Source organism: Neolamprologus brichardi, unplaced genomic scaffold (assembly GCF_056152115.1).
Source record: "Neolamprologus brichardi isolate AB-2024 unplaced genomic scaffold, ASM5615211v1 NODE_ptg000036l+_length_2141236_cov_1, whole genome shotgun sequence".
In the NCBI taxonomy this organism is placed as follows: domain Eukaryota; kingdom Metazoa; phylum Chordata; class Actinopteri; order Cichliformes; family Cichlidae; genus Neolamprologus; species Neolamprologus brichardi.
The window spans coordinates 1,754,528-1,767,247 of NW_028270138.1; positions in this window are offsets into that span (position 1 = coordinate 1,754,528).

Here is a 12,720-nt window from a genome sequence, read left to right on the forward strand (position 1 = left end):
ATCCAACAGGAAGAAGCATCAGGGGAACAGGAAACATTCAAACATGTTTACTGTAAGAACTGCACAAAGGAAGGAAACACAATCCTACACACGACCACTTTAAAATGGACATTTAGCTTTTCAAACATCAGGGAGTGCTGCAATAACAACACTGTGCCCATTCTGATCAGACTGAAAGATTTATAGAGATTTATCCATGTGCTGGAAAAGGATTTGATATCAACATATATGCAGATTAGTAGGAGCATTTTCTTCATATTGATTTAGAGTTCATTACTAGGAATATGTAGAATTAACATCTGTGTGCATGACGAGTGATGAAAATCAAAGTCAGGCTTTCAAAGGACGTCAGAATTGGAGTTTCTATCTGTGACTGTCCCAGAGGAACCTACCTGAGGGATTATTAAAGATCTGTCTATCTAGAAAGACTTGCATTGATTCACAGTGTACAATTCTTTCTAATCTGTTAACATCTTCCTCCAAATCCTGTTTCTGCTGCATCAGAAGGGCTCAAACCTCCTGCTGTTTCTACTGGACCATCAATTATACTTTATGATGATCTTCAAAGATAAAAACGTGAGTTTATTTTTGAACTCTGTGAAATGCGTCTGATGTTTAGTTTGAACCAATCCTGTGTCAGCTGCAGCCACATCATTGCCACGCATACAAATGGGTGCGTTCCTGTTCAGACCTGCTGGCTGTCAATGGGCTTCATTCCATGTCAGACTGCCGGTGGTCGGCTGTAAACTCAACATGGCTCCTGTGTTAGAAGAGACGATGATTTTAAAGTTTGCACATTGAATAGTTTCTTTCCAACACTGTGGAGCTACCAGCCCAGTATATGTAGCCCACAGTAGATGGAGTTATCAAGCTGCACTGACAAACATCAGGACTCATGTAATCCCTACATGTGGACCTTTCACAGATGATCCAAGTGCAGATTCAACTCTGCATTACATTTGACTTCAGCTGTTACACACTTTCATTTTCTAGCTGTGTCACTTCCTGCTTTTTGGATCAGATAGTTTATCCAAGTCCACAAATGTTTGGCTGCATATTTGTATCATCTATATTTCCAGTCTTCATACAGCCGATATTTCATGTGAACTCCAATCTGCCAGCTTCGTTCAGTGTTGAAATGTAGGACAAGCAGCAGCACATGTTCTCTAAATGTTTGCAGTCATTTTAAATGAAGCTGATACTACATGAGACATTTTCCACATTTATTGTCTTTGAACAGAGAATAATAAAGCCATCAAACATATACAGGCTGTGCAAATACAAACTTCTGTGGTGCATTTGATGACCTGCAGAGGAGAACAAGTCGGGGTTTTCAGCCCTAACACAACCTCTATGTTCTCAATACTACAAAACTTTCAAAGGCTGATATGCAAGTTTGCATGAATCACCAACACAGTTGTGTTTGTTTCTAGTATAGTTATAAATAAGCTGATCAAATATCTGCTGACTGATTAGATCCAGTATCTATTACAGATGAACTGGATATCACAGCATGTTGTTAATCCGTCATATCAAACTAAACCGTGTTGCTGGTGTAAATATCCTCCAATAAAGTCAGATGAGGGCTTCTGTTGCCAGGTAACGATGATGTCACACTGGATCTTCTGATCTTTAGCATCGTAGCGCTCGGAGTCTGATGTTGGCTCATGTGTTGTCACCAACATGACGTTCTACTAGTCAAGGCCTCACCTTAACCCACTGATACTGATCACACAGACCCACTAATAGAACTGTTTTATCAGGTTTATGCAGCGTCATCATTAATGTCACATTTAATCAGACCACATTTACATTACAAGCCCACTACAACCATTATAAACATTTTACATTACATTATACATCTGCACTGATTTAAAGTATTTTAACCTGATTCATTTTTCCACCTTAACAGTTCATTCCTCAAATCAAACAAAATATTTTACCCTCAAAAAATGTACCAACAAATAATTTTGCAATAAAATATTTATTTTTCAACTTTTACACATGAAATCAAACAAGTGTATTTAACAGTGAAACCAGAGTGGAAGCTGCTCATATAGAGTCCAACACAGGCTAAAGTAAGTTGAGTAGAGCAGCATCATCAAAGTGTCGGCTCTCTGAACACGGTGCAAGATCGCCATCTGCAGGACTAAACTAGTTTTTCTCGCCCTCCTCGTAAACGTCAAGATGACGTCATCGTACAGCAAAACATGCAGATCAGGTGACATGACTGTCTGAGAGGCGGAGTTAAACTGTGGCAGGTAAGCATGTGGAGGAGGAGCAACAACATGACGCTGGAACATCATCATTGCATTATACAGTTTCCCCTCTAACTGGATGCTGCTGTGAACAAGAACAGCTGTGGAACCAGGGTCCTGAGTGTCATCTATGGATGAATGCAGGTCAGTGTGTTGCTGGTGATGAATCACAGCGTCCATCTCACGTTGGAGTCACAGCTTTTCTTCAGCTGCTCTGTTCTTCAAATGTAAGGCATCCACGGCTCTCCTTTTCAGCTCTGTTTTTCAGTTTTTAGTTTTATTTGTCATATGCAAGTTATCACAGGGTCAACATTGCAATGAAATGTATTTGACAAGCAGAAGACAGTCACTCAGCAGAATGGTACAGTAGAAAAAAAAGAAATGATAAAAAAAAACTAAAAATAAAGTAAAGAGCGAAATATTAGTAAGATGTAGTAAAAGAAAAAAAGATTTTCAGTTAACTGACTAAATATATATATTTATATATAAATACACACTAGTGATTAAATAAAGAGAATTTTAAATAGGAATGTGACAGGGGGCAAATCTAAAACATCCTCAAAGTTAGACTCTTTTTCTCCAATCGATCTTTCTGAGTTAACTTCAATAATTACTTCCTCCAAACCATCAACGTGTCTTTTAGACCCCATTCCTACAAAACTGCTCAAAGAAGTCCTGCCATTGATTAATTCTTCGATCTTATATATGATCAACCTATCTCTAATAATCGGCTATGTACCACAGGCCTTCAAGGTGGCTGCAGTTAAACCTTTACTCAAAAAGCCATCTCTAGACCCAGCAGTCTTAGCTAATTATAGGCCAATATCCAACCTTCCTTTCATATCAAAAATCCTTGAAAGAGTAGTTGTCAAACAGCTAACAGATAATCTGCAGAGGGATGGTTTATTTGAAGAGTTTCAGTCAGGTTTCAGAGCTCATCACAGCACAGAAACAGCTTTAGTGAAGGTTACAAATAATCTTCTTATGGCCTCTGACAGTGGACTCATCTCTGTGCTTGTCCTTCTTGACCTTAGTGCAGCATTCGATACTGTTGACCATAATATCCTATTAGAGCGATTAGAACATGCTGTAGGTATTACAGGTATTGCACTGCAGTGGTTTGTATCATATCTATCTAATAGACTCCAATTTGTGCATGTAAATTGAGAGTCCTCTTCACACACTGAGGTTAATTATGGAGTTCCACAGGGTTCCGTGCTAGGACCAATTCTGTTTACATTATACATGCTTCCCCTAGGCAGCATCATTAGAAGACATAGCATACATTTTCACTGCTATGCAGATGACACCCAGCTCTATCTGTCCATGAAGCCAGATAACACACACCAATGAGTTAAACTGCAGGAATGTCTTAAAGACATAAAGACTTGGATGGCCGCTAACTTTCTGCTTCTTAACTCAGATAAAACTGAGGTCATTGTACTCGGCGCTGAAAAGCTTAGAAATATGGTATCTAACCAGATTCTTACTCTGGATGGCATTACCTTGGCCTCCAGTAACACTGTGAGGAACCTTGGAGTCATTTTTGACCAGGATATGTCCTTCAACGCACATATTAAACAAATATGTAAGACTGCGTTCTTCCATTTGTGCAACATCTCTAAAATTAGAAATATCCTGTCTCAGAGTGATGCTGAAAAACTAGTTCATGCATTTATTACTTCCAGGCTGGACTACTGCAATTCATTATTATCAGGATGTCCAAAAAACTCACTGAAAAGCCTTCAGTTAATCCAAAATGCTGCAGCAAGAGTACTGACAGGGACTAGAAAGAGAGAGCAGATTTCTCCTGTTTTGGCTTCCCTTCATTGGCTTCCTGTTAAATCCAGAATTGAATTCAAAATCCTGCTCCTCACATACAAGGTCTTAAATAATCAGGCCCCATCTTATCTTAATGACCATGTAGTACCATATTACCCTATTAGAGCACTTCGCTCCCACTCTGCAGGCCTACTTGTTGTTCCTAGAGTATTTAAAAGTAGAATGGGAGGGAGAGCCTTCAGTTTTCAGGCCCCTCTTCTGTGGAACCAGCTTCCAGTTTGGATTCGGGACACAGACACTATCTCTACTTTTAAGATTAGGCTTAAAACTTTCCTTTTTGCTAAAGCATATAGTTAGGGCTGGACCAGGTGACCCTGAATCCTCCCTTAGTTATGCTGCAATAGATGTAGGCTGCCGGGGGATTCCCATGATGCATTGAGTTTTTCCTTTCCAGTCACCTTTCTCACTCACTATGTATTAACAGACCTCTCTGTATTGAATCATATCTGTTATTAATCTCTGTCTCTTTTCCACAGCATGTCTTTTATCCTGTCTTCCTTCTCTCACCCCAACCGGTCGCAGCAGATGGCCCCGCCCCTCCCTGAGCCTGGTTCTGCCGGAGGTTTCTTCCTGTTAAAAGGGAGTTTTTCCTTCCCACTGTCGCCAAAGTGCTTGCTCATAGGGGGTCATATGATTGTTGGGCTTTTCTCTGTATCTATGAAGCGCCTTGAGGCGACATTTGTTGTGATTTGGCGCTATATAAATAAAATTGAATTGAATTGAATTGAAAACATCCTCACCCTCCTCCTGCTCCACACCACACATCCATGGTCCTGGGCTGAAGTGGTCGTCCCCAGTCAGAAGAAGGACTCAGAGCTGTTTCTGAAACACAGCACATGTTTGCAGTCTCCTTAGCCTCAGCACCTGGCTCCAGATACAGAGCTGCTAACACAGGTTTTATTGACACTTTTAATCTGTTTGTGAAATCATTCCTCTCTTTTGGAAACCAACAGAGTGCACCCCAACTGCTTAAGAAGCCAAATCCTAACAGCTTTTGTGTGTTGACTTGTTTTTGCATTAGATAATATGCAATGCAAAGATATTAGTGTGACTGAGCACTGTTTTATGTCTGTCTGTTGTCCCAGACAACAAGGAATGAGCCCAAACCTACATACACATGTACTTTTAACTACTCCAGTGCAGCTGAACTCACAGTGAGTATCCAGAACCACCGTCACTTGGACTCCTTCAACACAATGGGAGCCATGTTCGCTCTAAGCTGCACGCGTGTGTAATCGCACAACACTGGCACGGTCTCTGCACACAGAAAATCTGTGTTACGCACAAAAAAAAAATCTAACCTGAATTGAAATTAAAATAAATACGTTAACAATTGAATCTGTTTTGCAGTGTGAGTCAGTAAGTGAGCGGTGACTGGCTGCTCCAGCCAATGATGCGATTCACATTCGTGTATACGCAGCTAATCAACGTGGCTGACAGGCTATGACAGCGTCCTTATGTGCTGACACCGGTGTTTTAGCAAAGCAGCTGATGTGGTGTGAAGCCACGTTAATGACAACGTGTACAACCATTGGAGATGTGAGCAGGACAGACGGAACAACTGACGGACAAAGTGTGGACTTTATACCAGTTTTTAAATTGTGTTGATCGGCCACGTAAAACCAGAGTTATGATAAAATATCTGCAATGTTTGTTTTTCTTCCTGAATACTGTCGTTGTTTATATTTACTGCGGGAAGAAACGGTAAAAACAGCGTTTTATAAGGAAAACGCTCGAAAGCCTGTGAGCAAAAACAACACCAAAACACCCCCCACCCTTTCCTATTGGTGGAAAAATGCACCATGTCGACCAATCAAAAAATGATATGGCAACATTGCATTTAGTTGTTTAGGAAGGGGGAAGTTTTAGGAGGGGTGGTCCCTGGGGGGGCAGTGGCGTGTCTAGAAAATTTTTGTTGGGCGGGCCAGATAGGGGCACAGATTTGGAGAAGGGTGGCAGATGTAATTGAAAAATAATGTTAAAAAAAAATTCTACCAACCGTTAACCATAATTCAATAACCCTATAAACCTAACAACCGAATGCACTTTTAACTCTTATTAGAATGAGATTTTAACCACTACACAGCAACGTTTCTAGATACGGTGTTGATAAAGTACAAGAGATACAGTGGGGCAAAAAAGTATTTAGTCAGCCACCGATTGTGCAAGTTCCCCCACTTAAAATGATGACAGAGGTCAGTAATTTGCACCAGAGGTACACTTCAACTGTGAGAGACAGAATGTGAAAAAAAAATCCATGAATTCACATGGTAGGATTTGTAAAGAATTTATTCGTAAATCAGGGTGGAAAATAAGTATTTGGTCACCTCAAACAAGGAAAATCCCTGGCTCTCGCAGACCTGTAACGTCTTCTGTAAGAAGCTTTTCTGTCCCCCACTCGTTACCTGTATGAATGGCACCTGTTTGACCTCATCATCTGTATAAAAGACACCTGTCCACAGCCTCAACCAGTCAGACTCCAAACTCCGCCATGGCCAAGACCAAAGAGCTTTCGAAGGACACCAGGAAAAGAATTGTAGACCTGCACCAGAATGGGAAGAGTGAATCTACAATAGGCAAGCAGCTTGGTGTGAAAAAATCAACTGTGGGAGCAATCATCAGAAAATGGAAGACATACAAGACCACTGATAATCTCCCTCGATCTGGGGCTCCACGCAAGATCTCATCCCGTGGGGTCAAAATGATCATGAGAACGGTGAGCAAAGATCCCAGAACCACACGGGGGGACCTGGTGAATGACCTGCAGAGAGCTGGGACCAAAGTAACAAAGGTCACCATCAGTAACACACTACAACGGCAGGGAATCAAATCCCGCAGTGCCAGACGTGTTCCGCTGCTGAAGCCAGTGCATGTCCAGGCCCGTCTGAAGTTTGCCAGAGAGCACATGGATGATACAGCAGAGGATTGGGAGAATGTCATGTGGTCAGATGAAACCAAAGTAGAACTTTTTGGTATAAACTCAATTCGTCGTGTTTGGAGGAAGAAGAATACTGAGTTGCATCCCAAGAACACCATACCTACTGTGAAGCATGGGGGTGGAAACATCATGCTATGGGGCTGTTTTTCTGCCAAGGGGACAGGACGACTGATCCGTATTAAGGACAGAATGAATGGGGCCAAGTATCGTGAGATTTTGAGCCAAAACCTCCTTCCATCAGTGAGAACTTTGAAGATGAAACGAGGCTGGGTCTTCCAACATGACAATGATCCAAAACACACCGCCCGGGCAACAAAGGAGTGGCTCCGTAAGAAGCATTTGAAAGTCCTGGAGTGGCCTAGCCAGTCTCCAGACCTCAACCCCATAGAAAATCTGTGGCGGGAGTTGAAAGTCCGTGTTGCTCGGCGACAGCCCCAAAACATCACTGCTCTTGAGAAGATCTGCATGGAGGAATGGGCCAAAATACCAGCTACTGTGTGTGCAAACCTGGTAAAGACCTATAGTAAACGTTTGACCTCTGTTATTGCCAACAAAGGTTATGTTACAAAGTATTGAGTTGTATTTTTGTTATTGACCAAATACTTAGTTTCCACCCTGATTTACGAATAAATTCGTTACAAATCCTACCATGTGAATTCATGGATTTTTTTTTTTCACATTCTGTCTCTCACAGTTGAAGTGTACCTCTGGTGCAAATTACTGACCTCTGTCATCATTTTAAGTGGGGGAACTTGCACAATCGGTGGCTGACTAAATACTTTTTTGCCCCACTGTACAATCAGTCAGTGTTTATTCAGCATTCAAGGACAGCAATATTTGCATAGTATTTTTACTGACATATAGTGCACATATGTTTTGGGCAAAAACATTTTTGAATATTAATTTGAATATGAACATTTTTAACATACAGTTGGAAAATTAGCCAATGCCAATGCAAAACTTTATCTGCCTATTAAAAAAAGAAGATAATCTTCTCACAAGCTGGTGTTTGATTTTGAAACAGGAAAAAAGTGGGGAAACAAAGAAAAGACTAACATTTGAATGAAACCTGAAAGCAAGTAAATACTTTCTATGCTGCCTTATACATCTTACATCAGATAAAAACTTTGTTTGCAAGATTCAGATAATTATTTATTAAAAGCGAGACATTTTAAATGAGAATAAGAAAGAAAAGTCTTTTTTGTGCCCCCCTTTTGCTGTTAATGCCCTACCTGGCCCCCCTGGCAAAACTTTGCTAGACCCGCCCTGCACAGTTACCAGCTGTCAGCTACTTAGAAAAGGATCCTGGTGTTATTTGTGTCTCAGAAACAGTTCATAACTTCCCTTCAAGATAAACAAACAAGAGAGACGATCAGCTGATCATTGATCAGTTTCATGATTGAAGTAGCAGCAGGAGAGGGAGAGAATGAGAGAAGAAACAGCTGTGCAGCAAAGACAGAATAAATCCAGCTTTGTGTCTTTTTCCATTCTAGCTAAACTCCGGGACAAACTGCGTCCCTTCTCAGCTCAATACAAAACACCTAATATTTTCTCTGAATTAGGGACCATTCCATTTTTTAAGGAGCCGTTGGCACCTCTACTAACTAACCTTATGAATAAAATAAAGTTCACTATCAGTAACATCATAGCACCCACTCAGCTGTATATAAACTCCGTCATGCTAGCTAGTACGCAGTAACTTACTGTCAGATTGTAACTGACGGTAAAAAGTCAGCACAACGAAAAATAAACTCCACCTAAACTTGGTTTATATCTGACCCAGGTAGACTGCAGGTAGGCTCATAGTGCAGAAGCCAATGCTGCATTCACTTACACTCGGATATCTGAGCTGCACTGTGAAAACATAATCGTACATTTGATATTTGATTGAATTTTATTGTTTTAGCTTCGGGTTTGCACTATGGGCAGAAATCTGTGCCATCAGAAACTGAATTTGAATAACTTAAATTTGAATTTGAATTGCTCAGATTGAATCTGAATTGTAACCTGAATAAATGCTTTTAAAAACTGAATTTGAATTAGCCTAATTTGAAATTTAATTTATGGTTTGAAAATGATGAGGGCCTCCAGCTCGCACTGGAGCGGTTCGCAGCCGAGTGTGACGCAGCGGGAATGAGGATCAGCACCTCCAAATCTGAGGCCATGGTTCTCAGCCGGAAAAGGGTGGAGTGCCCACTCCGGGTCGGGGATGAGGTCCTGCCCCAAGTGGAGGAGTTCAAGTATCTCGGGGTCTTGTTCGCGAGTGATGGGAGAAGGGAGCCGGAGATCGACAGACGGATTGGGGCTGCAGCTGCAGTAATGCAGACGCTGCACCGGTCCGTCGTGGTGAAGAGGGAGCTGAGTGTAAAAGCGAAGCTCTCAATTTACCGGTCGATCTACGTCCCTACCCTCACCTATGGCCACGAGCTGTGGGTAGTGACCGAAAGGACGAGATCGCGGATACAAGCGGCGGAAATGAGCTTCCTCCGAAGGGTGGCTGGCATCTCCCTTAGAGATAGGGTGAGAAGTTCGGCCATCCGGGAGGGGCTCAGAGTAGAGCCGCTGCTGCTCCACATCGAAAGGAGCCAGCTGAGGTGGTTTGGGCATCTGGTAAGGATGCCCCCTGGGCGCCTCCTGGGTGAGGTGTTCCAGGCATGTCCCACCGGGAGGAGGCCCCGAGGCAGACCCAGGACACGCTGGAGAGATTATATCTCTCGGCTGGCCTGGGAACGCCTTGGTGTTCCCCCGGATGACCTGGAGGAGGTGGCTGGGGAGAGGGAGGTCTGGGCCTCTTTGCTTAGGCTGCTGCCCCCGCGACCCGGCCCTGGATAAAGCGGATGAAGATGGATGGATGGATGGATGGTTTGAAAATGATCATCACTAAATTGAAATTGAATTTTATATTTTGAAAATGTATTGATTTGCTTTGAAACTGCATTTTATCCTTTAAAAATTCAGCTCTCGAATAATTTCAGTTTCACTTCTCACCTTTCAGTTTCAGTTCCAAAATTCAGTTTTTTGGAACTTACATCCAGTTCCGGTTCAAGAGCAGATTAATAGAACTATGTTTTACTAGCGGACCGAAAGTGTTACTGACGGGAATCTACAGCATCTTGAGCTGAATTAAGACTTCAGAAGTCATTCGTCATGTCGAATGAGCAGCGGATAAACTCTCAGGTTGGTGATAAATGTATTACATGTATAAGAACAAGCGCCATGTTAACAAATGATAGCCATACAGTAACTTTTATGCTTATTGTAGCTGCTAGCTAAAAATGCTAATTTGCCATCACCAGTGTGGATTCAGCTTTGACAAACAAATATGATCGACTGTTTCTAGTAGAATTGCAAAGTTGTCATCTTGGACCCTGTCAGAGTACCCCCTCTGTATGCTTGCAGAGACCCCTACAGTAGGGAAACATGCAAAACGGTGTCCAAACCTTTGTATTTTAGCTTTATTTATGTCTTACACAGCATCCCAACTCTTTAGCTAACTTAATAACTTTAGCTAAACTGAATAGTTAGTCTCATTCATTAGTGCAGCATTACTGGATCACCTCTGTTTGAAGTGATATAATATGATATACAACTATCACTGTGTTTAACTACCATAATAATTCTTAGGGTACTGAGTGCATGCTTAATTCGATTTTTTTTTTTTTAAAACATACTGCTCCATTGCTATGTTTGACAGGCTGAAGTTGTCGGGTCACCTCCTAAATCGACCATCTCTTACAGGTGTTTTGTGCCAGAAATGGAGCGTCCACTGAAGACTGAAGATACTGAATCTCTACACCTTGCCATTGACCCCTCTTGTGCCTTCATCTAGACAAGAGACATTAACTTAACCACTCTCACATGCTCTGTACCTGCATCACCTTCCCTGACAATCGTAGCTTGGCTCATCTGAGGGTGAAATTATAAGAATGTGTTATTTTGCAAAGTGCTCTCTAGGGTTCTTAAATAAAATATGGCATTGAGGTCATTTCTTTTGAATTAATCCCTTCTTCTGAAATATAAGAGCCTCTCCTGGTTTTAATGGCACTTTGGATTTCCTTACTTTCTGTTCCACTCCCAACCCCAAATAGATGCTGACAAGCTGACACAGTAACATGGAAGAGGGAAAGAAGCTGGAAAGGACTACTGCAAATAAACCTAATACCTAACAATGAAAAATGTAAAATAAGAACAATAATAATAATAAAGATAAAAGATGAAGTAACAAGTTTTTTGTTTTTTGTTTATTCCAAATGATCATCCGGATGTCTGTGACATGTGATGACAAACACCATAATGGAAGACCTTAGTCATCACATGCTTAAACTCATTTTATATTTTTGCATATGCTGAACAGGCAGTCAGACATGCTGTAACTGTGGGGTAGAAAACAGCATGAACACCATACGGCAGGGGTCTCAAACTACAGTCCTCGAGGGCATGGAAAAGTTGCATGACATTGGCCCTTGAGGACTGGAGTTTGAGACCCCTGTCATACGGAATATGACAGGTGTGGTTGAACTGCATGAAGAAGTTTCTCTTCTCTTCTGGCAGGACAGGAATGTGGCCTTGTGCTGTGAGCCACTGTAAGGATGTACTTAGAGTAGAACTGGACCGTCACCGGCCTCAGGCTCTTCACCTTTTCAAAGACAAAGCAGTCATTTAGATAAAATATTAGATATTGTTGACCTGTAAATGCACAAAGTAAATTTATAAATGTAATTACTGTCAAGAGTGAACAAGCACTGATAGTGTAATCTACAGCTGTGGCCAAACGTTTAGAGAATGAGAAGTGTTGTTTGTTTATTTACAAAGTTTGCTGTTTCAGTGATAGTTGTATATCACATTATATCACTTCAAACAGAGGTGATCCAGTAATGCTGCACTAATGAATTAGACTAACTATTCAGTTTAGCTAAAGTTATTAAGTTAGCTAAAGAGTTGGGATGCTGTGTAAGACATAAATAAAGCTAAAATACAAAGGTTTGGACACCGTTTTGCATGTTTCCCTACTGTAGGGGTCTCTACAAGCATTCTGAGAGGGTACAAGATGACAACTTTGGAATTCTACTAGAAGTAGAACTAGTCAAGCGCTGGACACGCCACTGCTCCCGAGTGTCCTCAAACGCCTCTCTGGGTGTTTTCTACGTGCTCAGTTTACTTTCACTTCCTGAGCTCCGTGGAGTGGAGCTTGTTGTTGGTTTGTGAAGAAACTGTAAGTTTGCTTTGTTTCCTCCTTTAACAGTTTGTCTTTAGGAACTTTACTGTTTGTTCAGCTCATGTTTGATTTCTTCACACAACAAACTGTGTGTGTTTGTATTTCCGGTCTCTCCATTAAAGTCAGTGTGTAATGTTTCCTGGCTAACATCAGCTGTGTGCAGCTTAGTTCCAGCACAAATCTGCCGCTCCATAGTTCACGGTAACGGACTCACAGCTGGACCAACGAGGCCGAGTGTGTCCGCCACTCTGAGCTACGTTCGTGTTTGTGTACTTGTAGTTTGTACTTTGTGAGTTCACTCAGAGCCCACAGAGGACGCAGTGTACGTGATGACGTCACAGCTCAGCTGCAGTGTTTTTCTCACCTTTACCTCCTTCATTGTCACTGTGATTAATATTTACACACGACACACCTGCAGAGCTCTGACGCTAAGCTAGTCAGACAGCATGCTAACGCTAAGCTAACGC